Source organism: Daucus carota, chromosome 2, assembly GCF_001625215.2.
Source record: "Daucus carota subsp. sativus chromosome 2, DH1 v3.0, whole genome shotgun sequence".
Taxonomy (NCBI): Eukaryota; Viridiplantae; Streptophyta; class Magnoliopsida; order Apiales; family Apiaceae; genus Daucus; species Daucus carota.
Window position 1 is genome coordinate 32,434,325 of NC_030382.2, and position 11,265 is coordinate 32,445,589.

The following is an 11,265-nucleotide window of genomic DNA, read 5'->3' on the forward strand; positions in this document are numbered from 1 at the left end:
CTTAACTAAAATTATTTCCCCCTTCTTTTCCCTCCCGACACTTAAACAAAACATTCACTCTCCCTCCCAACACACATTCACTCTCCCTCCTCCCTCCCGACACATTCACTCTCCCTCCTCCCTCCCTCCACACTCTGTCACTCCGCAACCGTCGCCGCCGCATTTCTGGTGCCCTCCTCACTCCCCTCTCGCACCTCTCACATCTCTCACATTTCTGGTGCAAATTAGGGTTCCAATTGAACCCCAAATTGAATCAAGCATTAGATTGGTGCTTCGAGAACCCATATTTCTCGACCTCAAGCGCCAAGTTTTGGGTTTATTTCTTTCTAATTAGGTTAATTTGTACTCGGTTTTGTTTTCACTAATTTTTGGTTTTTGATTTTTGAACAGATCTTGAGGTTTCGAGGCTTAAAGAGCTTGAATAGTTTACTGAGGTTCAAGAGCTTGAATAAGAGGTACTGAGCTTCATCCTTTAGATGTGCATTTAGTTTGATTTTTATGTAAATTTTTTAGGGTTTTCGATTTCACTGTTATTTTAAGGTGAGATATGTGTTCCTTCATATGTTTGATGATAATTTTTGATTTCATTGTTAATTTAAGATGTGCTGTTAATTTTTGAGTTGAGTTCCAAATGGATCTTATGCAATTGGAAACCAGTAGGATTGGATTTTAGAATTCGAGGCTAGGGCATAGTTTCCGAGCTGTAATTTTGTTCTCGTTATAAAATAACAGTGAGGCTACGTGTTAGTCTATATAAAATCTTAAGATGCTAGAGAAAGGTCGAAAATGGATCTTATGATACATTTCGACTCTCCCCCTAACTCGAAATTCCATTTTTTTTGAATGAAATAGTGGATCATGACACCCATCTTTATTTTGGGCAATTTATTCCTTTATCATATTGTGAAAATATTGGAGGTAACGTAGAACTGAACTTGTGACCTCTGTCGAACCTGGGCTCTCTAATACCATATTAAATCACTCCTTCTAAAATCTTAAGGTGTTAAATCAAGGTCCAAATAGACCTTGTACTATGTTTCAACACTACTTAACTTGGATGGAATAAATGATAAGAGAATATAATGAAATTTGTACTTAATTTTGGGGGAGGTTGAAGAAAACGTTTATAACTTCATTTCTTTCATCATTCTATTCTATAATATTTAAATTAGAAATATAACCTACATGTTTCAAAGAAATGCGTCATTCCATTTCTTCACTATCTTTATAACAATTTTTATCATAGACGTTCTAGACTCATTCATGCTCACTCTTAGTTGTCTCGTATATTCTTAATTCTCCTTTAAATTTTCTTTATAATTTTTCATTTCATTCTCCTCTTATTTCATTCTATCCAAGTGAACGCAAACTGACTGGTAATGCCTGAAAACAATATAACTATACAATATGCATTGCTGACCAGAAAAAACATACCAAATGTGCTTTTGTATGCCCAGCTCAATACAGTGATCTATTCTTTTGGCTGAGGAACAATCATGTTGTGTAGAAAAGGATTTGTTTGATTGGGGGGACATGTGTAGATTCACGTAAGAATCTTCCTCCTTTTTTCTCTTCACCTTTATTATCTTACTATTAGTATTGCTATCCTAAAGACAATACTATTATGTTTTGTTGTAAACAATTCCAAGTTGTAACATTATTAAAACCAGTAGAATCATATTTCAGAATTCAAGGGGCATAGTTCCAAGTTGTAACTTTGTTCTGGTTATAAAATAACACCGAGGTTCGCGTGTTGTGAACCTATCCCTCCTCGATGAAAGTAACAATTTGTTGCTATATTTTAAAGTTAAATATATTGATTGCCTGGTAAAGTATGTGTCAAGCGGATAATTTGAATATGGATCTGTGTGTAATTGTATTCGGATCTCAATCTGAAAATTCATATTCATATCCGGATCCAAATCCGATATTTTTCAAAGGATAATATCTGAATCCGGATCCCCGCTACTATCCAGGTACGGATAATATCTGGATCCGAATATGATTTTTAATCAAAATTTTATTTTTATATAAAAAAATAAAAAACTTAATTTTAAAAAATTGAGTTAAAAATTAAAGTTATTGAAGACGGTTTATATTTATTCAAATATTAATTTTTATTTATCTTATAACATAAATTTGTTATCCTTAAAATAATAAACTCAAATTATATTATGATATATGTCTATAATATTTTACAATTATATTATATAAATATATTATATTATGAATACATATATAAATATATATAGTATCCAAATATCATATATATTTAATTTCATAGTCGGATATTATAGGATACGAATATGCCTATTTCTATATCCGTATTTGAATTTGTCTGATTCGGATGTGAATAATATGTGCTTGGTATAGGTTTTATCTTGGATAACAATATGAATTTTTCAGACTTTTTTGACCACCTTATTCTCCCCTACTGATGGAAGGGTAAAGTTATCTCGCATGTTTCAAACTCAAAATAGATTGTACAAACTCCACTATTTTTACTTAATAATAATATATTTAAACCCATGGTTATAATTTGGTACATGTTAGAATCATCTCCTCCTCTTTAAATAATCACCACTGTTCATAAGAGCTTGGAATATAAATGGTTTGATAAGATAATTAGATTGAACATGTCATGAACAAAATGGCAGTCAAGTGGAAAATATTTGGTTTTAGGACGGAAAATCGGATCAACAACTATATATCTAATGTGGTTTGATTGCCACTGTGCAATAAAAGTGGAAGAGTTTGGTGAAATTATAGTTTAAATAGCAAAAGTGTGAGCCATGATAGTTCACAGGCAGTGTCAGCAAAAGCACTGAGCTCAGCCTCCACAGTTAAATGTGATGCAAACGTTTTGTTTTCTTGAGTGCCTAATAACCAGAGAAGAACCGAGCAGGTTCCATTTAAGTCCAGAGTGGAGCCTTAGTCACTTTCACAAAAGGCTTCTATATTTAAGGGAGAACTGGAAGAATAGAACAGAACTTGGAAAGGTGGTGACTTGAGATGACGAAGAACATATTGAACGGAAAGCATGTGTAGTATTCTAGAGCCTATAAGAACTGGCTGAGGTGATGTACAATGTAGGCAATATCTGGCCGTAAGAGTGTGAGGTATAACAACTTACCAATCAACTTACCAATCAACTTTTGATAAAACATAGAATCATCCAGTTAAATTACATCAGTAGGGGAGAATTTCACATTAATGAGAATAGAAAAAGGAAGAGGCTTGCACCGTACCCTAGCTCCAAGCCTGCCTCAACTGATAAATCATGCACAAACTTGTTCTAATGCAGGTATAAACGGTAGCTATCCCTATGAATTTCAAGATCAAGGTAATACTTGCCTAACCCAAGTCCTTTATTGTAAAAGCATTGTGCAGAACTTGTTTGACATGCGAAAAAAAATCAGGAGAGTTCCCTATTAGTAGAATGTCATCAACATATAGCAAGGATGTGACGAAGATAGAGTCATTTTTGTAGACAAACAGTGAATAGTCTGCAAATGTTTGATCAGAGAAACCAACTTCAAGTAATAGATATGCTAATTTTTAACCACAATCTAGATGCATGTTTGAGACCGTAGATAGACTTTATCAACAAGCAAACAAGACCACTAAGATATAGTGGGTGCCCTTTCGATAATTCCTTGTATAGCTTTTCAAGTAAACCACCATGGAAAAAGGCATTGTTACTATCTAATTGGTAGATATCCCATTGCTTAACAGCACAAATCGCCAAAAGATCAGTGTGGACAGTAGCCATTTTAGTAATCGGAGAAAATGCATTATAGTAATCTTGTCCTTCAATTTGAGTGTAGCTTTTAATTAGCTACCAATGAGCTAGCTCTGAATTTGTCTATATAACCATCCGCTAAATACAGAATTTTGGAGAACACCACTTGCATCCCCATAATCATTTTTCTAGGAGGTGGTGGAACAACCTTCCAAGTGTTTTTTTTTCTAAAGCACTCAATTCTTTGTTCATGGCATCGACATCAACAACGGCTTCATTATAAGTAAATGGCTTATGAATAGGTTTTTATTTGCTGACAACACAAACAAAAACAGGTGTAGGAGGGGAGTAATGAGAAAAATTGTATTTGTCAGCGTCAATAGGATATGTTAAAAGAATGGTGTTTGCTTGCAAAGAAGACTGGGTAGCAGGATGGAAAGGCTGATTTGGAGTGATATAATCTTCCAGAGGAGATGGAAGTTGTGTTGGAGAAGTAGTTGATGAAGTTGGAGAAAAATTAGCGGTAGTAGGTGGTGTAGTATGTGATTGTGATACGGATGACTCTGAAAAAGTGTCAATGGGGTCATTGACAAAAGGAGGTGTGACTGGAACTGAAGATATGAAATCATCATCAGAATAGGTGGGACAAGTGGAAAATGGTGGGTCAAAGTGCTTGGAGGTAGCAGCAAAAGGGAAGAGATCTTTATTCACAATGACATGATGAAATATGTGAAACTGGATGGTGAGAAGGTCAAATAGTTTATAACATTTGTGTCATGGAGTCAACCAGAAAAACAGTTGGTAATCCACGTGAAAAAAATTTATCTGTAAAATGTACACTCATGTGTGCTTGCAGTCAAAAACCTTAATTGAGATAAGAGTTTTTGGAGTCTTGTTGTAAAGGTTTTTCAAAAGGTGACACAAACTTTAAGACAGAGGTCGAGATACGATTAATGAGGTAAGTAGAAGCGAGAACATATAAAGGGAGGAATACTAACCTGTAACATTAAGGCAGGAGATATTTGAAGTAAGACTCAATGGAAAACTTTAAAAGGAGTCAACACATGAGACTGATTATTAGTAAAAGACATTGTTTAGCCAAAGGACACGTAGTCCAATTCAGTTATTCAGTAGAACAATCTAAAGCTTGTATTTTGGACAAAACATTAATTGGAACATGGATGAGTCGTTTGTGCCAAAAAGTGTGAGATAACTGATGAGATCACTGAATGTAGAGTGTGGAATGTTGTTGAGAAGCTGCTATAAGCCATCAATCTTGTTACCAAAACCCAATGCCTTTGTCTGGTATTGATCTTGCAGATAACAAGTGGAAGAAGTAGAGTACAAAATGGTACTGTTTTTTTTGAGCCGAAAGATGACTAATTGAAAGTAGAATGGAAGTAAAAGACAGAATGTGTAATACGTCTGTGACAAGTAATGACAATGTGTAGAGATAAATAGACCCTGTATGTATATATGACCAAGATAGTTGATCCATTTGGAAACTTGACAGAGAGTGGGATGTCTAACAACTACACATCATGCATACAAGTGAGGCTACAACACATATGGTTCATAGCACCCGTATCGAGCACCCAAGCAGAGGCTGAAGTATGAAGTGCCGCAGATAAAGAATAGGTTGTACCTGCATTGTGAGTAGCAAGGCTGAATTGAGTAGATGAATTAGAGGTAGAAACATCATAAGTTGGCACCTTATCAAAGAGACTGCAAAAGAGTGTTTAATTGATTCTGCAAGGCCTCCATTTTAGTGGACAATTGCTGAGATTTTGTAGATGAATCAGGAGCGGATGTAACCTGTAAATCATACACTATACCATAGATTGCATTTAGCAACCCCTGAAAATAGTTGTTATATTATAAAAAAAATCATTGCAATAGCGTCTATTGCAATGATTTTCAAAAAATCGACCGTTAACTTTGCCCCCGTTGCCATAGGGCCCTTTACGCAATGAATTAACACATGTATTGCAACAAGTTCAAATTATTGCCAGAGCCACATATTGCAACAACTTTTCTTCTATAGCAATGATATATAAGTCATTGTTGTTGTTTGTTCTTTTATTGCAACAAAAATTGCAACACTTTTTCTTTAATTAAACATTGCCATATAGGACTTCTGGCAACAAATTTAAATTATTTACAAAAGCAAAAGTAACCTCTAAGGCAACATTATAATCATATATTGCAACAATATGAATAAAAAAAATTTGACATGACTATTTCGAAACTATATTAATCTGTCATTAAATATTCATTACAAGAACATCTTAAAAAAGGTAAGAATGTTACCCATCACAAATCTAACCATGCCTACACAACCGCAACCAAGAGCAGTAACAATCCTAAGTCTAGAATGTTAAATAAAATACACCACTATATTATTATACCAAAGTTTTGATCAACAAAAAATAAGTAACAAAAGACTTGACATATCAGGCCCATTGTCATTGATTATTCCAAGAGCACAATGTGCTGGGGCATCTCTGGAAATCAACAAAACGCCCTCAATTAGATTGTTAAGAGCCTGGTGCAGAGCAAGTTCCTCAACAACAATTTCGGTGGATTGTGCAAGTTCATATAGGTCTACAGAACGTTATTGCTTTTGAGACAAAAGCTTCAAAGCCCCAACCAAATCTGGTAGCACATCCGCGAGAAATCAAAATTAATTGAAATATTTTAGTATCTAAAGTGAGGGATAATGTCCACAGTGCTTCTGTTTTTACAAGCCGCAAATTGTAACCCATTACCAATTTCAAAATAAGAAAATTAATATCATACAAGGAATTTCAATTATTTCTTATTCTATTTTTAAAATGTCATTATTATCTAGTTTATAATATAATTTATAATTAGGCAAAATCGGTAGTCGACAAACAATAACCGGATTGAAAAATCTTGTTTGTAGTGATTCGGTTACAGTTATAAGATGATTTAATTAATAACAATTTCAGCTAAAATCGAGTCAAACTGAACCGATCTTGCAGCCCCTAACAGCCGAGTCAGCAACATAAGCATGATTATTAAATCGAGATTCAGATCAACTATGCATAATAGAGTTGGAACTGAAAAGAACAACATACATTATCTGAGTCAACTTCAGACAATATTTCTTTAATGGTATCTGCATCACCCATTCCAACACATTACATTTCAACAAAAGAATCAGCTGATTCATTATAAAGGCAGGAAAAAAAAACAGGTATGGACTGGGGAGAACAATACAAGATGAATCAGATGTAACTGGCAATTTGCATAGATTTACTTACCCACTGTTGTCTGTGTCAAAATGCTCGAATGCCTTGTAGAGATGTTCATCCCTCTCCAGTGTGTATCGATGTATCATCGCAGCTATAAATTCCATGTAATCGATTGTCCCGTTACTATCGACATCAGCCTGACATGTAGGGAAAGGAAATTGTCTGTGTCCATGTTAGTAAACGTATGCTTAAGTCTTGAGTTTCCTCTGCGGATAAATTTTCAGCAATGACCTCTAGTTCAAATATAAAACTTGAGTGAGCAAGTCCTTTATTCGTTTCAAAAAGGATTTGTAGCAGATTTATTTAACTGAATTAACACGAAATAGGACCTTGAGTGCAAGCTTCTTGAGCTTGTTCATAGCTCTGAACTGCCTCATCCTAGAAAGAACCGCACTGTTTGCTGACTTGTCCAATGCTTCGCCACCCTCTCGAAGCCATGGGTGATCTAGTACATAAGTATCACAGTTATTTTGTTGAAATGACACGATATAAGAATTATAAGAACTAAGAAAATATTCATTAGCTTTATTGGAATATCAGATGTTCCAAGAGAGAGCTTGCCGGGAAAAGTAAAGAACTATGACGTTCAAATCCTACATATGGGTATGACCATGTTTGTTTGGAGGGATCTAAACACCAGAGTTCTTTATTTTTCATGTTAAGCTCGCTCGGAACATCTGAATTATATGGCCATAGGATCACATCTGCTTATATAGAATTTATCTTTCAAATAAACATGGACTGTGTTTACTTTATATACTTCAACTTTGCCTAAACTGTGGATGCAAAAGATGAAAATTTGATTCATATATATGTCGCAAAAAATATAAGTCTGAATAACATTTATGCCTCCAAGTTTCACCTTATCAAAAAGATAAGGCCATATCTAGTAAAATCAAATTATAAACCACACATCATATCACATACCAGGACTTAGCTGCAAGATTTCCAAAACTAGAGTTAGCAGAGAGAGTGGAGGTAAACAGCAGAACTAAGTATTCTGTTTAAGGATTGTTCATTAACATTTTACTGTGAAGGAGTGGGTATATTACTGGTTGGGGATGAGGTGGGTATATCTGGAAGTCATAACGGGGAGTTCCTGGTAAAAGTGATGTTCATGTAGGGTCCCTAGTGCCAGTAATCCAAGGAGATCTTCTATCTGCTTCCACTTGATTAATTTCCATCCAGTATAGGTGGAGTTCCTCCCTAAAAGAATGATACAACATTAGGCACCCCTGTTACGTAACATTTTCCATTTCTTTTTTTTGTCCACAAAAATCAAACAAATAAGGCCATCAAATACTGCAATGCCCTTAAATACCAAAGAAAAATGAAAGCCAATTTCTAATCATCAGACAATATATCAAAATGAATCATCAAAAAAATATATCAAGAGGACCACCTATATATATCTTACCATTTGCACGACAACAGGCTAATGGAACGCAAAGTAGATAATCAGAGCATATAAATTACTCCATTACCATGGGTGAGTAATTACTCCATTACTTAGGCCATAAATTAAACCCCTGAATTAACCAACAAGCAAAACCCCCAAATTATGAACTCTTAATTAAACAAAACCAAGACCTAATTAAGAACATAAACCCTTAATTGAACAAACCTAATACCAAATTAACAACATATAATCAATTAAACGCTTGAACAAATTCAATTAGAAACATGTACAAACTCAATTAAACACAAATCTAAATCATGACATACTTCAAGTTATTAGGGAAAGAAAATTGATCCCTCCATTACCAGCTTTCTTCGATCACTCTCTCTCGCCTTCTTCGATCTGTTATCTCTATCGCCTCCTGTTTTCTCTCTCTCCGTTGCCCGCTTTTAGTCGACTATTTATGAGTCTTCTTTTTTCTCAATCTGCTTTGTTTTGATTAATCCGGCAAAAATATTTTATTGATCCCGCTCTTAAAATTTCACTGGCCCGCCAATTTTTGTGGCCAAAAAAATAACAACTATTGTAATGATATTAATAACATTGCAATAGACTATTCATTCTGAAATTTATAACGAAATTTTAATTTTTTCGGCATTGCAATATACTGATTTTATTTTTTCAATCGCAACGATTTTGAGGAAATTTTCTTTTGAGTGGTTGCTATATCCAATCTATGGTGTAGTGATATGATTTGGCAGAAGAATTAGCAAATCTGTTAGGAGTAAATTTCTTCTTTCCCTTATTATTTGGAAGGTATGGATGATCCAGGGACTAGCCAATAAGTTTATAGCATTTGTCTATACTATGCCCTTTAGACCGAAATTGTTGATGAATGTTCTGGAAAGGTGACTATTATGGCCAAAGATGGTGTTGGAGCAGAATCATGAGACTGAAATTGTTTTTTATTTGGCTTGAGGAACATAAAAGCCTGATTAATAGACGACCAATGATTCATCGTGAATGTTAGTTTTAAGAATTTAAAAATGCAACAGTATCAATAGAAAACTGATCTGTTATATCAAATATGCCTTTCTGTCTTTTTTTAAGGCAATTTGCAGTAAAGTTATTGAGGTTGATAAGTTGGAGAAAATGCAATCCCAGCTGGTGGAAACTTTGTGCCAACTTGAAAAATACTTCTCCCCTTTCTTGTTTGATATCATGTTTCATCTCTCGGTCCATCTTGTACGAGAAATAGAGCTTTGTTGATCAATTTTTCTTAGATGAATGTATCCTTTTGAGAGATATAAGAAGACATTTAAAAGATATATAAGGAATCGGGCTCGTGCAGAAGGTTGCATTGCTGAAGCCTATGTTGCAGAAGAAGCTGTTGAGTGTTTGGTGAACCATGAGGAAGCGACTGTTGGGTTACCAAAAAATGTTAGGCATAGGAAGGATGCCCTTTGTAGGCCATTATCTGGTGCATCAGTTATAACTCCGAGCAACAATGATTTGCATTTAGCCCATTTATGTGTTTTACAAAATACGGTTGCGGTTAGGCCATATTTTAAGTAAGTCATTTCTTGATTTTCTTCTTAATCCTCATATTATACATCATTGTGTTATTATTTACATAGTCTGTTTTAATTGTATGCAGTGAACACATGTCAGTTTTTATGACTAAATATCCGACAAATGAAAATAATGAAATGTGGCTAAAGAATAAGCAAAATGGTCTATTCCCAGAATGGTTTAGAGCGAAGGTATTATGTGCACTTTATAACATTTTTGTTCATTTTTACTGTCACATAAGTCATTTTATAACTCCTATGCTATCCTTGGCAGATTGCTTCACATTTGCTCGACGAAAAGGAGATATCACAAGAAATAAGATGGATCGCATATGGGCCCAATAAGGATGTCCCTACATACAATGGTTACAAAATGGATGGGATTACCTTTAGCACCAAAGATCGTGATGATAAACGTAATGTTAAATGCAGTGGCGTGTGTGTACAAGCTGATACCATGGTTAGTGCAGGGTGAGGATCAAATTGTTGAGCATGCCTCACCTACATTTTATGGATTTATAAAGGTATATGGGAGTTAGACTACAACAGCTTTAGGATCCCCATTTCTCGTTGTAGTTGGATTGATATGAACAAAGGGACAAAGGTAGATGACTTGGGTTATACATTGGTTAATTTGAATAAGTTGGGGTTTTTTAATGATCCATTTTTGTTAGCGAAACACGTTAAGCAAGTATGTTACATAGATGATCCTCTTGATAAACTATGGTGCGTGGTGTTGAAATTACCCGAGAAAAACTATTATGAGGACAATGATGAAGAAAATGAGGGATCCGTGGAAGTAGAACTAATTGAGAATGAGTGCTTTGTGACGAATTTCCTGGATGTTGATTTAGACGAGGACACGACTAGTTACATGCCAGATGTATTTGAACTAATTCAACTTTCATGATGTAATTTAATTTGATTCTTAGTTTCGTGATGAACTAAACTAATTTTTATGATGTAAGTTAGTTTCCTTGTTTTTATCCATGTTGGTTGGCTCTATTTTCAGTCAGATTTGTTAGATTTGTTGGTGTGCCTCTGTTTTCAGGCTGGTTTGCTCTGTTTTCCTGCTATTTTTTTCCCATGATGGCCAATCAGACAAGCGTTTTTGTCAAAAAAGGCTTGTTTCATAAACATTTACATAACGCTAAACAAAACAAGGTTTGTCTTTAAAGTCTATTAACAACACATTTATAAGAACATACTGTTGTATGTTTCTTAAAAGTCATTCAGTCATGCAACATTTTATTTGTTGAAGGCTTGTCTATAAGG

At 34.7% G+C, this 11,265-nt stretch overlaps 1 long non-coding RNA gene across 2 annotated transcripts; it reads right to left on the reverse strand.

Moving 5' to 3' along the window:
* Window positions 1-6,693: 6,693 nt before the first annotated feature.
* Window positions 6,694-8,893, reverse strand: LOC135150156 (uncharacterized). 2 transcript variants are annotated; one of them, XR_010288452.1, is made up of 5 exons: window positions 8,746-8,893; window positions 7,948-8,226; window positions 7,350-7,465; window positions 7,030-7,157; window positions 6,694-6,884 (listed from the first exon to the last, which is right to left on the reverse strand). It is a non-coding gene; the product is annotated as an uncharacterized LOC135150156 (long non-coding RNA). The 2 variants fall into 2 exon arrangements; XR_010288453.1 differs by having other exon boundaries at window positions 8,785-8,886.
* Window positions 8,894-11,265: the final 2,372 nt, after the last annotated feature.